Source organism: Equus asinus, chromosome 1 (assembly GCF_041296235.1).
Source record: "Equus asinus isolate D_3611 breed Donkey chromosome 1, EquAss-T2T_v2, whole genome shotgun sequence".
Classification (NCBI taxonomy): Eukaryota; Metazoa; Chordata; class Mammalia; order Perissodactyla; family Equidae; genus Equus; species Equus asinus.
In genome coordinates, this window is record NC_091790.1 from 136,448,216 (window position 1) to 136,464,488 (window position 16,273).

A 16,273-nucleotide genomic window follows, 5' to 3' on the forward strand; every position below is an offset into this window, starting at 1 on the left:
GGAACACCGGTTTTCATTGCCCTGCGGAGCCTTGTGGAGCTCTGGGCAGGCAACAGTTTATATTGCTATCTCTCCGGCCTTCCAGGGTGGACTAACCCTCCATCTCTGTTTTCCTAAAGTCTAAAGGAATGGCTTTTAGGGAATTTTTGAGCTCCCTATAAATGCTAAAGGCCTTTGGGTTAGTGCTGTGGGGCAGACCAGGCTCAGGGGCCGACGGCCACACGGCAGGGATTCATCTTTTCCAACGTCAGGGTCAGGGTCGGGCAGAGAACTGCCTGAGTGAGAGTGACAAAAGAGTTAACATTTAAAAGATTAACAGCAAGCGCTAACATTTATTGTGTGTACTCAATTAGCTTTTGGTTGCCACTTTCCACTGATGATTCACACTTGTTTTATATATATATTTTTTATTGAAGTATAGTTGACATACAATATTATATACACATGTATGTTTACGTGTGTGTGTTTCTACTTGTCTGGAGAACCCTAATACAAACAGCTTATAAAAATTAACTTCTGCTCTGCTTTCCATACTCAGTTTTATTCCACTAGCTTATCTAGTTGCTCTGACTGTGAGGCTGGTATGAATAATCCTTCTCTTCTGTCCCGTGTCGCTCTCCTCATGCTGTCTCTCTGCCCAGACCAGTGTTTCTCCATTTTAAAAATTCCATTATTGCCCCCTTAAGGAGGGACATTTTTAACCTAGCTGTCTCCCTTCCCTTAAAATTTTAATACCACAAATATATCTGTGCTTTATACATTAAAAAACCCCAACATTATATGTTGTTAGGGAACTGCAAATTAAAACAATAATGAGATACCACTATGCATCTATTAGAATGGACAAAATTTGGAACACCGACAAACCCAAAGGCTGGTTAGGATGTGGAGCAACAGAAACTCTCATTTATTGCTGATGGGAATGCAAAATGGTAGAGACACTTTGGAAGACAGTTTGGTGGTTTCTTACAAAAGTAGTCCTACACTTAACCGTATGATCCAGCAATCACACTCCTGGGTGTTTACCCAAAGGAGTGGAAAACTTACGTCCACACAAAAACCTGCACACAGATGTTTATAGTAGCTTTATTCAAAACTGCCCCAAACTGGAAGCAACCAAGATGTCCTTCACTAGGTGAATGGATAAATAGACTGTGGTATATCCAGACAATAGAATATTTATTCAGTGCTAGAAAGAATTGAGCTGTCAAGCCATGAAAGACATGGAGGAAACTTAAATGTATATTACTGAGAGAAGTGAAGTGAAGAAGCCGATCTGAAAAGACTAAACACTGCATGATTCCAATTATACAACATTCTGGAAAAGGCAAAACTGTGGCAACAGCAAAAGGATCAGTCGTACCAGGAGTTAGGAGGGGAAGGAGGAAAGAATTGGCGGAGCTAAGACGATTTTTAATACAATGAAATTATTCTGTATGATACAGATATACATATATATTTGCCAAAACCCATAGAATATACAACACCACGTGTGAACCATAATGTAAACTACGGACTTTGGGTGATAATGATGTGTTCAGGTAGCTTCATCATTGTGACACATGTGCTACTCTGGTGCAGGATGTTGATGGTAGGGGAGGTTGTGTGTACGAAGGGGCAGAAGGTGTACAGGAAATCTCTGAAACTTCTGCTTATTTTGCTGGTAACCTAAAACTGCTCTTAAAATAAAGTCTATTTTAAAAAAGGTATGATTTTTTTTGCTCCCAAGAATCGATTTCCACCTCCTTGTGGTGATAGCACCTCCGTTGAGAATGCATGATCTAGCCTTGCACGTATTGTCTGTCTGGAGCTCTCATTACTTCACCCACCACGTTGGCTCAGGCCTGCTATTGCAGATAAACTTCCTGGGCCAATTCTTTCCTGAAATGGTTGTGTAGAAAATGGAAATCAGTTATGCCTTGCCACCTGAGGGACTGGATTCTGCTTTTGAATTCTGATGTTGTCCAGCACTCCCTTTCTCCTGCTATCTAAGACCCATCAGCCCTCTCCTGCTTTGAGTAAGCCTCTGACTAATCCTGGGATGTGGCTTTTCTCACTAGAGGACATGCTCAATGTTTGAGGGGAATCCTTTGCTAAAGATCAGGGAAAGTTCCTTCTCTTTTCCAGGTCTTCTTTTTTTTTATTTTTAAATTTTATTTTATTGAGGTCATAATAGTTTATAACATTGTGAAATTTCAGTTGTACATAATTACTTGTCTGCCACCATATAAATGTACTCCTTTACCCCTTATGCACACCCCCCAACCTCCTTCCCCTCTAATAACCACTGATCTGTTCTCTTTATCCATGTATTTGTTTATCTTCCACGTATGAGTGAAATCATATGGTTTTTGTCTTTCTCTATCTGGCTTATTTCACTTAACATAATACCCTCAAGATCCATCCATGTTGCGGTGAATGGGATAATTTTGACTTTTTATGGCTGAGTAGTATTCCGTTGAATATGTATACCATATTTGCTTTATCCATTCATCAGTTGATGGGCACTTGGGTTGCTTCCATGTCTTGGCTATTGTAAATAATGCTGCAGTGAACATAGGGAGCATAAGTCTCTTTGAATTGTTGATTTCAAGTTCTTTGGATAAATACCCAGTAGTGGGATAGCTGGGTGGTATGGTATTTCTATTTTTAATTTTTTGAGAAATCTCCATACTGTTTTCCATAGTGTCTGTACCAGTTTGCATTCCCACTAGCAGTGTATGAGAGTTCCCTTTTCTCCACATCCTCTCCAACACTTGTTATTTTCTGTCTTGGTGATTATAGCCATTCTGACATGTGTGGTGTGATATCTTAGTGTAGTTTTGGTTTGCAATTCCCTGATGATCAGTGATGCTGAACATCTTTTCATGTGCTTGTTGGCCATCTGTATATCTTCTTTGGAAAAACGTCTGTTCATATCCTGTGCCCATTTTTTGATTGGGTTATTTGTTGTTGAGTTGTATGAGTTCTTTATATATTTTGGAGATTAACCCCATTGGATATATGATTTACAAATATTTTCTCCTTGTTGGTGGGTTGTCTTTCGTTTTGCTCCTGGTTTCCTTTACCAGGCCTTCTTTTAAGCTCTTTGTTGGAGTAAGGTTTAGTTAACTTTAAAAATTATTTCAATAATCCAATTAGTAAGGATCCCTTTCTTAAGAGAAGATTGTTGAAAATTAAGCTCCCTGGATGCCATATGGTCAATGTTTCTCTTCTAAACCATTAGGATCTGTGGGGTGCGGGGAGGTGTTTCTTCTGTTCTCTAATAAAATTATTATGATGTTATTATAATGCAAGCACAGAAAAATTTGTCAGGACTTAGAAAAACTTTGTAGAATATCCTATACTTTCATTCCTTTCTCTTGTTTTTATAGAAGATTTTTCTTAGGAACAAAATCAAAAGTTTTACATATTACCATATCTCTCTTTCTTGCAGATAAAGGAACTGTTGCCAAATTACAGTGCCAAGAAGCCTCTGAGCCTATAGGACAGGTTTTTTGCAAGAGTCCTGGGCACATTTCCATTCTTCTTAGTGATTCAGAGTGGTTAGGACCAGTATGCTCTTTTTTGGGGCTGTTATCCTTGGTTATTTTTTAAAAAGTAACATTTAAGGTATATTGTTCTAATAAAAAACAAATATGTATTCAATTTAAAAAGTCAGAAGCAAATAGATAAGAAAAAACATACCTGGATCCCATCCACCACTCACAATGGTTAACATTTTTGGCATATAATCTCCTAGTCTTTTATGAATAGGTAAATATTTGTGCAACAATAGATGCATGTGCCATGTAATATTTTGTTTTCTTCTTAGCAAAATATAGCTTGTCTTTTCTCACATCACTAGATAGACTTTTATAGCATAATTTTTAAAACTTTTGCTTTGGAAAATTTCACATATAAATGAAGTAAAGAGAACAGCGTAATCACCAGAAAGAAAGGTGTGCAGTCCTTTGGTGAAGAGACTCATGGATAGGCTCTGGGTGCATCTCAGTGAGAGGTGAGACCTCTCCAGGGACTGAGACATTGGCAGCAGCCATTAGTGTGACCCAGTACAGGCATGCTGACAACAGAGGCTGGCAGACTCCACTGGAGTTCTTCCCCTGGCCTGGTAGCCCAGGGGTCTTTCTATTTTTCCATGGGTAGAACACGAATTCACCTTTGAAGAAAGACGAAGCATTTGTTTTGGGAAAAGCATTTTAGTGGGCTCTTTGATTCTAGAAGAGTAAAGCAAAGAATCTCTTCTGGAATTCTGCTATTCTAGCTCTCTTTTTTACATTTTGTACTCTTGTTTTAGTTATACCTGCCCTGAGGTAAAATTGGAGTATATATATATTAAATGTTAAATTTGACAAATGGTTTGACAAACTGGAGTAACTCGCATACAAATCTAGATGTAGAACATTTCTGTTACCCCATGTCCTTTCCTAGTTACTCCTAACCCCCTCCAGAGGAAACCACTTTTCTGATTGTTTTTTCACTATAGATTAGTTTTACCTGATCCAAGCGTTCATACACATCGAATCATGTAGTATATGCTCTTCTGTGACTGGCTTCTTTTATTCAACATAGTGTCATTGAGATAGGTCCTGGTGTTGTATGTATCAGTAGCTTGTTCCTTTTTATTGCTGAGTAGTATTCTGTTTTATTGATATACCATGACTTTTTAAATCTAATTTCCTTTAAGTAAACGTCTGAGTTATTTCAATTTTTGGCAGCCATGCATAAAGCAGCTATGACTCTTTTTGTACAAGTGTTTTGTTGAAATATGTCTTCATTTTTCTTAGGTAAATACCTTGGCATGGAATTGCTAGATCAAATAGGTGTGTGTTTTACTTTATAAGAAACTTTCAAGCCTTTGTCCAAATTCATACTAGAAGCAACACTTTTTAAGGCATGGTGAGTCGTTGTGTCAGGCCACTGTATAACTCAAAGTGAAATAAGGAACTGGTGTCATGTCATCTGTCAAGTTTAGGAATAAAAAAATAATGATACTCAGCATATCAGTATCAAGAGTCTGAGGCTGTCAGGCACCACAATTGTATTTCACCATATCTGCGGGTAACAGGTGTTTTAGTTTACTTGGTACCCATGATAGCTGGCCTGATTTTAGAATTTTCTAATATGTTCTCACCATCTTAGGAGCGGTCAGATGTGGCACCCACTAGTGAATGTTTATATATTTTTTTTTTTTTAAAGATTTTTATTTTTTCCTTTTTCTCCCCAAAGCCCCCTGGTACATAGTTGTGTATTCTTCGTTGTGGGTTCCTCTAGTTGTGGCATGTGGGACGCTGCCTCAGCGTGGTCTGACGAGCAGTGCCATGTCCGCGCCCAGGATTCGAACCGACGAAACACTGGGCCGCCTGCAGCGGAGCGCGCGAACTTAACCACTCGGCCACGGGGCCAGCCCCTGAATGTTTATATTTTTACAGTATCTGTAATGAACATCATTTCAGAGCTCCCAAGATGAGCCCACAAAATGAATCTGCTTTATATGTATTGAATGGGCAGTTAGAAATTTAATACAATTGGTTGAAAGAACAGGTAAAGTGACATGAAGGTCACAGATTCTGCTCCTTGGCACACAATTGATACACTTTTGTTGTTTTTTCAATTTGCAAGTATTTGTTTATTTATTTTTTATTGTGGTAACATAGGTTTATAACGTTACATAAATTTCAGGTGTACATCATTATCTTTTGATTCCTGTGTAGATTACAACATGTTCACCACTCAAAGACTAATTACAATCCATCACCAGACACATGCGCCTAATTACTCCTTTCGTTCTCCTCCCTCCCCCCTTCCCCTCTGGTAACTACCAGTCCAATCTCTGTCTCTATGTGATTGTTGTTTTTATCTTCTACTTATGAGTGAGATCGTACAGTATTTGACTTTCTCCCTGCTACTTATTTTGCTTAGCATAATACCCTCAAGTTCCATCCATGTAGTCACAAATGGTCACATTTCATCATTTCTTATGGCTGAGTAGTATTCTACTTTGTGTATATACCGCATCTTCTTTATCCATTCGTCCCTTGATGGGCAGTTAGGTTGCTTCCAAGTCCTGGCTATTGTGGATAATGCTGCAATGAACATAGGGGTGCATGTATCTTTACTCATTCGTGTTTTCATGTTCTCTGGATAAATACCCAGCAGTGAATAGATGGATCGTATGGTATTCTATTCTTAATTTTTTGAGGAATTTCCACACTGTTTTCCATAGTGGTTGCACCAGTTTTCACTCCCACCAGCAAAGTATGGGGATTCCCTTCTCTCCACATCCTCTCCAACACTTCTTATTTCCTGTCCTGTTAATTATAGTCATTCTGATGGGAGTGAGGTGATATCTCATTGTAGTTTTGATTTGCATTTCCCTGATAGTTTAATGATGTAAAGCATCCTTTCATGTGCCTGTTGGCCATCCATAAATCTTCTTTGGAGAAATCTCTGTTGAGATCTTTTGCCCATTTTTTAATTGGGTGGTTAGTTTTTTTGTTGTTGAGATGTATGGGTTCTTTACATATTTTGGCTATTAACCCCTTATCAAATATATGGTTTGCAAATATCTTCTCCCAATTGTTAGGTCATCTTTTCATTTTGTTGATGGCTGCCTTTGCTATGCAGAAGCTTTTTAGTTTGATGTAGTCCCATTTGTTTATTTCTTCTATTGCTTCTCTTGCTCAGTCCGATGTGGTACTTGAAAATATGCTGCTAAGACCGATATCAAAGAGTGTTCTGTCTCTGTTTTCTTCTAGAAGTTTCATGGCTTCAGGTCTTACATTCGAGTCTTTAATTCATTTTGAGTTAACTATTGTGCTTGGTGTAAGATAATGGTCTACTTGCATTCTTTTTGCATGTGACTTTCCAGTTTCCCCCAAACCATTTATTGAAGAAACTTTCCTTTCTCCATTGTATGTTCTTGGCTCTCTTGTTGAAAATTAGCTGTCCATAGATGTGTGGATTTATGTCTGGGCTCTTGATTCTGTTCCATGGATCTGTGTGTCTGTTCTTGTGCTAGTACCATGCTGTTTTGGCTACTATAGCTTTGTAGTATATTTTGAAATTAGGTAGTGTAATACTGCCAGCTTTGTTATTTTTTCTCAGGATTGATTTGGCTATTTGGGATCTTTTGTTGTTCCATATAAATTTTAGGATTCTTTGTCCTATTTCTGTGAAGAGTGTCATTGGAACTTTGATAGGGATTGGGTTGAATCTGTAGATTGCTTTAGGAAGTATGGACATTTTAACTATGTTAGTTTTTTCCAATCCAAGAGCATGGAATATCTTTCCATTTATTTCAACAATGTTCTATAGTTTTCAGTCTACAGATCTTTCACCTCTTTGGTTAAATTTATTTGTAGGTATTTTATTCTTTTTGTTGCAATTGTAAATGGGATTGTATTCTTAATTTCTCTTTCTTCTACTTCATTGTTAGTGTATAGAAACACGACTGATTTTTGTATGTTTATTTTCTATCCTGCAACTTTACCATATTCATTTATTATCACTAAAAGTTTTTTGGCAGATTCTTTAGGGTTTTCTCTATATAAAATCATGTCATCTGCAAATAGTGACAGTTTCACTTCTTCCTTTACAATTTGGATCCTTTTTATTTCTTTTTCTTGCCTGATTGATCTGGCTAGGGTTTCCAATACTACATTAAATAAGAGTGGTGACAGTGGGCATTCTTGTCTGGTTCCTGTTCTTAGAGAGATAGCTTTCAGTTTTTCTCTATTGAGAATGATATTAGCTGTGGGTTTGTCATATGTGGTCTTTATTATCTTGAGGTGTTTTCCTTCAATACTCATTTTATTCAGAGTTTTTTTTTATTGTAAATGGATGCTGTATCTTATCAAAAGCTTTCTCTGCATCTATTGAGATGATCATGTGATTTTTATTCTTCATTTTGCTAATGTGATGAACCATATTGATTGACTTGCAGATTTTAACCATCCCTGCACCCCTGGAATAAATCCCACTTGATCATGATGTATGATCTTTCTAATGTATTGTTGTATTCGATTTGCTAGTATTTTGTTGAGGATTTTTACATTGATGTTCATCGTGATATTGGCCTGTAATTTTCTTTTTTGTGTTTTCCTTGTCTGGCTTTTCTATCAGGGTAATGTTGGCTTCATAGAATGAATTAGAAAGCTTCCCCTCCTCTTCAATTTCTCGGAAGAGTTTGAGAAGGATAGGTATTAAGTTGTCTTTGAATGTTTAGTAGAATTCCCAAGGAAAGACATCTTGTCCTAGACTCTTATTATTTGGGAGGTTTTTGATTACTGTTTCAATCTCCTTACTAGTGATTGGTCTATTCAAATTCTCTATTTCTTCTTTTTTTTTTTTAAAGATTTTATTTTTCCTTTTTCTCCCCAAATACCCCCAGTACATAGTTGTATATTTTAGTTGTGGGTTCTTCTAGTTGTGGTACATGGGACACCACCTCGGCATGGCCTGATGAGTGGTACCATGTCTGCGCCCGGGATCCGAACTGGCGAAACCCTGAGCCACTGAAGCAGAGTGCGTGAACTTAACCACTCTGCCATGGGGCTGGCCCCTCTGTTTCTTCTTGATTCAGTTTTGGAAGGTTGTATGATTCTACGAATTTATCTATTTCATCTGGATTATCCAATTTGTTGGCATATAGCTTTTCATAGTATTCTCTTATAATCTTTTGTATTTCGGAGGAGTCTGTTGTGATTTCTCCACTTTCTTTTCTGATTTTATTTATTTGAGCCTTCTCTCTTTTTTCTTGGTGAGTCTAGTTAAAGGTTTGTCAATTTTGTTTATCTTTTCAAAGAACCAGCTCTTGGTTTCATTGATTTTTTCTATTGCTTTTTTAGTCTCTATTTCATTTATTTCTGCTCTGGTTTTTATTATTTCCTTCCTTCTACTAATTTTAGGCTTTGTTTGTTCTTCTTTTTCCAGTTCCTTTAGGTACACTGTTAGATTATTTGAGATTTTTCTTGTTTGTTGAGGTAGGCCTGTATTTCTATAAACTTCCTTCTTAGAAGTGTTCTTGCTGTATCTCATAAATTTTGCCATGTCGTATTTTCATTTCCATTTGTCTCCAGGCACTTTTTTCTTTCTCCTTGATTTCCTCATTGACTCAATTATTGTTGAGTAGCATTTTGTTTAATCTCCACATATTTGTGGCTTTTCCGATTTTCTTCCTGTAGTTGATTTCTAGTTTCATACCTTTGTAGTCAGAAAAGATGCTTGGTATTATTTCAGTCTTCTTACATTTGTGGAGACTTGTTTTGTGGCCTAATATATGATCAATCCTGGAGAATGTTTCATGTGCAGTTTTTGAATGGAATGGTCTGTTTATATCTCCAAAGCCCATCTGGTGTAATGTGTCGTTTACAGCCAATGTTTCTTGATTGATCTTCTGTTTGGATGATCTATCCATTGGTATAAGTAGAGTGTTAAAGTCCCCCAACTAGTATTGTGTTACTGTCTATTTCTCCTTTTATATCTGTTAATAATTGCCTTATATATTTGGGTCCTCCTGTGTTGGGTGCATAGATATTTACAAGTTTTATATCCTCTTGTTGGATTGTTCCCTTTATCATTACATAGTGTCCTTTGTCTCTTGTTACAGTTTTTGTTTTAAACTCTATTTTGTCTGATATAAGTATTGCTATTGCAGCTTTCTTTTCTTTGCCATTTGCGGGGAGTATCTTTTTCCATCCTTTCACTTTCAGTTTGTGAGTGTCTGTAAGTCTGAAGTGTGTCTCTTGTATGCACATATATATGAGTCTTATTTTTCTATCCACTCATCCACCCTATGCCTTTTGATGGGAGCGTTTAGTCCATTGACCTTTAAAGTAGCTATTGATAAGTATGTGCTTCTTGCCATTTTGTTACTTTTTTTCTGGGTGTTTTATAGTTCTTCACTGTTCCTTTCTTCTTCTCTTGCTGTCTTCCCTTGTGGTTTGATGGCTTTCTTCAGTATTATGTTTGGGTTCCTTTCTCTTAATTTTTTGTGCATTTATTATAGGTTTCCAGCTTGTGGTTACCATGAGGTTCATATATAATAACCTACGTATAAGCAGTCTCTATTAAGTTGATGCTCCCTTAATTTGACCTCTTTCTAAAAGCTCTACTCTTTTACTCCCCTCCTCCCACATTTTATGTTCTTGATATCATATCTAACCTGTTTTTTCTGTGTATCTGTTACTATCTTATTACTGAAATAGGTGATTTTAGTACTTTTGTCTTTTGATCTTTGTATTAGCTTTGTAGGTGGTTGACCTGCTACTTTTACTATATCTTCACCTTTACCAGTGATTTTATTGCCTTGCTTTGGGATAATTTTCTGATTCCTGTTTGTGGTCTTTTCTTTTCCTCTTAAATATGTCCCTTTAGCATTTCTTATAAGGCTGGTTTCTTGGTGATAAACTCTATTAATTTTTGCTTGCCTGGAAAACTCTTTCTCTCTCCTTCCATTCTGAATGATAAACTTGCCAGGTAGAGTATTCTTGGCTGTGGGTTTTTTCCTTTCAGCACTTCAAATATATCATGCCACTCCCTTCTAGCCTGTAAGGTTTCTACTGAGAAGTCAGCTATCAGCTTTATGGGGTTTCCTTTCTATGTAACTGGTTGCCTTTCTTTTGCAGCTTTTAGGATTCTCCCTTTGTCTTTAATTTTTGACAGTTTAATTATAATGTGTCTTGGTGTGGGCATCTTTGGGTTTATCTTGTTTGGTGCTCTCTGTGCTTCCTGTGCTTCAATGTCTGTTTCTTTCCTTAGGTCAGGAAAGTTTTCAGCAATTATTTCTTAAGATAGATTCTCTGCCCCTTTGTCCCTCTCTTCTCTTTCTGGGACACCTATAATATGAATGTTTGTGTATTTCATATCCCAGAGGTCGCTTAGACTGTTCTCATTCTTTTTAATTCCTTTTTCTTTCATCTGTTCAACTTGAGTGCTTTCCTCTAGTCTTTTGTCCAGCTCACTGATCCATTCTTCTGTAACATCTAGTCTGCTATTGAGTCCCTCTAGTGAATTTTTCATTTCAAGTATTGTATTCTTCACTTCTGATTGGTTCTTTTTTATATTTTCCAATTCTTTGTTGAAATTCTCAGAGTTTATCCATTCTTCTTCCAAGATCAGTGAGCATCCTTATGAGTTTTTGTTTGAACTCTTTGTCAGGGATATTGTTTATTTCTGTTTCATTTAGTTCTTTTTCTGGGGTTTTGTCCTATTCCCTCACTTGGAATATATTCCTTTGCCTCCTCATCTTACTTCTTTCTCTGTGCTTGTCTCTATGTATTAGGTGAGTCAGCTATGTATTCTGGTCTTGGAGAGGAGGCCTTATGTAAGAGATGTCTCATGAGGTCCAGCAGTGTGCTTTCCTCTCGTCAATAGTTCCAAATGTTTGAGGAGTGACTCCTATGTGGAGTCACTATGTGTGTACTTCTGATGTGGCAGGGTTGCTTTTGCTGCAGGTGCCCAGGCAGGCTAGGCTGTCCCCCTGGCTAGCTGATTGTGAGTCTCAGCTGGGTGTGGCTACCATGGACCTTTCAGTCACTTTATCAGGTGTGGAGAGACCCAGCAAAGTTGGTTGCAAGGTCCAATAGCACATTCCTATTGCAGTTTTTCTGTTAGGTCGGTAGACCACCCGCATGCCTGGTTGCCAGGCTCAGGGGCTTACAATCGCTGTAGGCCTCTGGCCTGCAAGGCATTGTCAGCTCTCTCATGATTGCAGCTGATTGTGGCTGGCCCCAGTCACAGAAGCACCCAATTGTTTCAGCCTTTGGAAGGTGGGATCAGCCCCCTATGTGGCTGTTTGAGAAGTTCAAGTCTTCTGCAGCTGACAAGTCCATTGCCCACAGGGCCACACACACTGTCAACACAGTCCTGCCCTGTGCACACATCCTGACCCCGTGAAGCAGACCCAGTCACCCCCTTTTAGTGGACCCACATGGTCCACCAATGCCCCACACACTCCACCCACTCCTTGTGTATGCCTTGCCCCACAGAGGCAGACCCATTTGGCTACAGAGGATCCAGGCACCCAGCCTATTCTGGCCCACAAGTTCCCTAAGGGCTTGTTGTTGTGTGGGGCCATTCCCTAGGGTGGGCTGCCTGCCTGGCTGAGCTGGGTTAAATTGGTGCTCTAGTGGGTGGGACAGGCCCCTGGGCTAACAGGCCAGGGGAAGAACTCCAATGGAGTCTGCCAGCATCTGTGTCAGCATGCCTGTACTAGGTGACACTAATGGCTGCTGCCAATGTCTCAGTCCCTGGAGAGGTCTCACCTCTCACTGAGACGCACCCAGAGCCTATCAGGTGAGTCTCTTCACCAAAGGACTGTGCACCTTTCTTTCTGGTGATTTTAGGTTGCTTTCCAAAACAGGTAAATTTTGAATTGGGCCCTTTAAGAGCTGGCTTTATTTCCCTTATGTCCAATAGCTTTTCTAGGGGTATTCCCCATTGTTGTTAGTAGCCAGTGAAACCAGATCTTATGAGGCTCACCTCAATTGTGCTGAGTCCAAAGGATGCTTATAGTGGTAACGTTCCTCTCAGGTCCCCCACTTCTCCAGGGAAAGCTGTATACCTTAGGATTGCTCCTGGCTGGACATGAAGCACCACAGCTTGTGAAAGTGGCTTTTTTTCCTCTCCAGAAAGGAATTTCTGTCTCTTCCACCTCAGTCAGGACTGTCTCTTGTTGCGGGGGTTCTTTTTATCCAGTTTTCAGTTCTCCCTCAGGGGTAAATGTTCCCAGAGTAGTTGTAAATTGGTTGTCCATGGGAGGAAGTGAGTTCAGAGTCCACCCATGCTGCCATCTTGTCACCTCTCCCCCCGATATGCTTTTTAATTAACAACAGACTACATGGATATTTCCTACTAACTCTCCCACTCTTACTAATTTTTCTTTCTGGATGGACCAATATAAATTGGTCTGGATGGGCCATGACTCATTTTGAACACTACTTTCCACTTTTCTAAGACTGTAAGAATAAGTTGAATCTTCCTGCGGCTATTTATACCCAATACACATCTTCAGTATTTTTGGACACATGAGGAACTGTTTTGTGCCCTATGAGCATTAGATACAGCATTGCCAACTGTCCATTCTGGAAGGCCCACCTTTCCCACAGGGACTAGGTATGTTTGGACAACAGAGTCTGTATTCTACAGAATGTTAAAAAAAAGTTGGGTAGACTCAGAACATATAGGTATGTTTTATTTACTCAAGCATTATTTGGCTTTAAGCAGATCTTCGATGTTTGACTCCTCTTAAACATTTTCTTCCATCCTATTACATTTCTCTTTGTTAAGAGTCTGGTAAGTGTAAGTACTATTCACATGATTATAAATTCCATATTGGGTATGTATTTCACATCATAGGTATTTCCAAACTGACATGCCAGTTCTCTCTCCAGGGTGATACCAAGCTTAATGTAAGTCCCATTTTCTCTAATCCAGTCTCTTTGTTTATATATTCATGTGTTTTCAGAAAATATTGAGAATATTGTTAATATGGGAAAATAGAATGATTGTTCCCCAAGGGATTTGCTGATCTGAAGGGTCTGTATTTATCCACTTCTCATGAGATACTGTAATGTGGCTTCACAGTGCTCAGTAGAAGCCAACCATGTTTAAAGATATTCTGGTTCTTAGATCACTCATGCATATTTGATATTCAGGAATAAGATTTCCTTTCTCAAATAAGAATGGAAAAATAAAACATTTAAAATTGTGTGAAGAAACATCCTGGGGTATAATTATTTTTCAGTTCATACTTGACTTGGGCATGAGTAACAAATTAAAAAAATCTATGGGGACTGGGCTGGTTGTGTAGTGGTTAAATTCACACTCTCTGCTTCAGTGACCCAAGCATCACTGGTTTGGAGCCCAGGCATGGACCTACATCACTTGTTAGCAGCCATGCTGTGGTGGCATCCCACATACAAAATAGAGGAGATTGGCACAGATGTTGGCTCAGGGAAAATCTCCCTCAAGCAAAAAGAGGAAGATTGGCAACAGATGTTAGTTCAGGGACAATCTTCCTCACCAAAAAAAAAAAAGAAAGAAAAAAACTCTATTGGTTTGTTTTTTGTTTTGTTTTCACCCAACTGTCCATTTTCCTTTTCCCAATGTGATAGTTTTCCAAATATTAAGGAAATATTATTTTTATTTAAAATCATATAAACTGATTTACTCCAACATGTCTACGTATGAAGATGAGTATTGGAAAAAGGGTAAACAACATAGCATGAGAAAACTAAGGTTGGGGAGTGGCTTGAATTTGAGTATCAGTGAATAAGTTCCATTAACCAAAGACTGAAATGGAGTGACAAAGAGAGCTAGCATTTAAATTCAAGAAGGCCTAAGCAAACTTGGTAAAATACACCCATCTTAGATCAATAAAACCATATTCATTTAGTGCTTCATAAAAATAAATTGCCTTTCATGACTGGATAAACAAAATGTGGTATATCTATACAATGGAATTTTATTCAACAATAAAAAAGAAAGATGTCCTGATACATGACACCACATGAATGAACTTTGAAAACATTATGCTAAGTGAAAGAAGCTATTCAAAAGATCACATATGGTATAACTCCAATCAGAATTATGTGGGGCCAGCCCGGTGGTGTACCAGTTAAGTTCACTGCTCTGCTTCAGCATCCCGGGGCTTACTGGTTTGGATTCAGAAGAGGTAAATCCATAGAGACAGAGAGAAGATGAGTGGTTGCCAGGGGCTGGGGGAAGAGATAAATGGTGTTTGACTGCTAATGGGTACAGGGTTTCTTTTGGGGTGATGAGAATGTTCTAAAGTTGATTGTGCTGATGGTTGCACAACGAGGATATACTAAAAACCATTGAATTGTGTACTTTAAATGGGAGAATTTTATGGTATATGAATTGTCTCAACAAAGATGTTTAAATTTCCCTCCTAATGAGAGCCTACTGAGTGCCAGACATGTAATTTATGCTATCCAATTTAATCCTCATCAGATGTTAGCAAACAACGTTTATTTTCCTCATTTTGCAAATGAGGAAGCCAGCGTTCTAACTCAGCTGTGTACACTAACTCGATGAAAGACTGGCATGGTTAAGCTTGCATTATAAGCCTGTCTATTTTCTAGGTATGAGCTTTTTCTACTACTTGTCTCAGTTCTCCCTGTTTCCAAATGGCTACCGGGGTAACCATTAGTTGTGCTGTTATCAGTTGTGACTTAGTTTACCTATGTGGGTAGGACTGGTTATTTATGGACCAGGTGGAGTCCTGAACAGACTGCAGATAATATGAGGGCATTGCGTCCTCATGACTAGGGAGTTGAGGAAAGAGGTAGTAGATTTAACATGTAGAGTCACAAACTAGTAAATACTCAATCCAACAATGTTTTTTTACTCTCAGTTTTCCCTCATGGCAACTGGAAAAAAGACAAAAGGGAGGGAGTTTGAAGAAAAGAATCAGTTAAAAATTATTGTTTTTCTATTTTAATGGACTTCTTTGAGCAAAGATTGGATCCCAATATTTTGAATCATAGATGGCAGAAATGGGATAAACTGGAATTTAAGGCCACTATAAGTTTCCTATTTTTCCACGGGTAGAACACGAATTCACCTTTGAAGGAAGACTAAGCATTTGTTTTTGGAAAAGCATTTTAGTGGGCTCTTTGATTCTAGAAGAGTAAAGCAAAGAATCTCTTCTGGAATGGAGAGTTGAACTTTTCTGCATAATAATGTAAAACCTTGTCCTCATTGTGGGTGGGGTGACATCACTGCATACCATATGTCTTTTCAGAAAAAGCATAATTCTTTCTGGGGACCTCAGAGGGTTTGTAGCTCAATCTCTGAGTCAAGGATTCATGTTCAACTGTTCTCTCATCTGGGAGAGTTGAGCAAGGGCCACCCTGCAACATAGCTATTGCGAGGGGGGGCTGAGGAGAGAGAAGCTCCCTAGAAAACCTGTAGAAGAGCAGGGCCTATGCACTCTGAGGATAGTCAGGGATAGCAGGAACAATTAACAGCTTTGCCTCCTTCTTTTATAACTTTTTTCTCTTATGTCAAGCCTTTAATTAAGTCTTGCTAAATATTGTAGCCCGGTCTTAGCTGAGCTGTGTAGGATTAAGGGACATGCCCATGCGCACAGGCCTATGAGCACTTTCAGGAGTACAGCCACTTGGGAGAGCCTGCTGCCGGATGGACAGGTGGACTGTGGAAGATGGAAGCAGCAGTTTGGAGCAGGATCAGCGGCAGATGTGGCTTCTAGCAACAGGGATATGTTCGTGGATCAAGTGAGCATTCC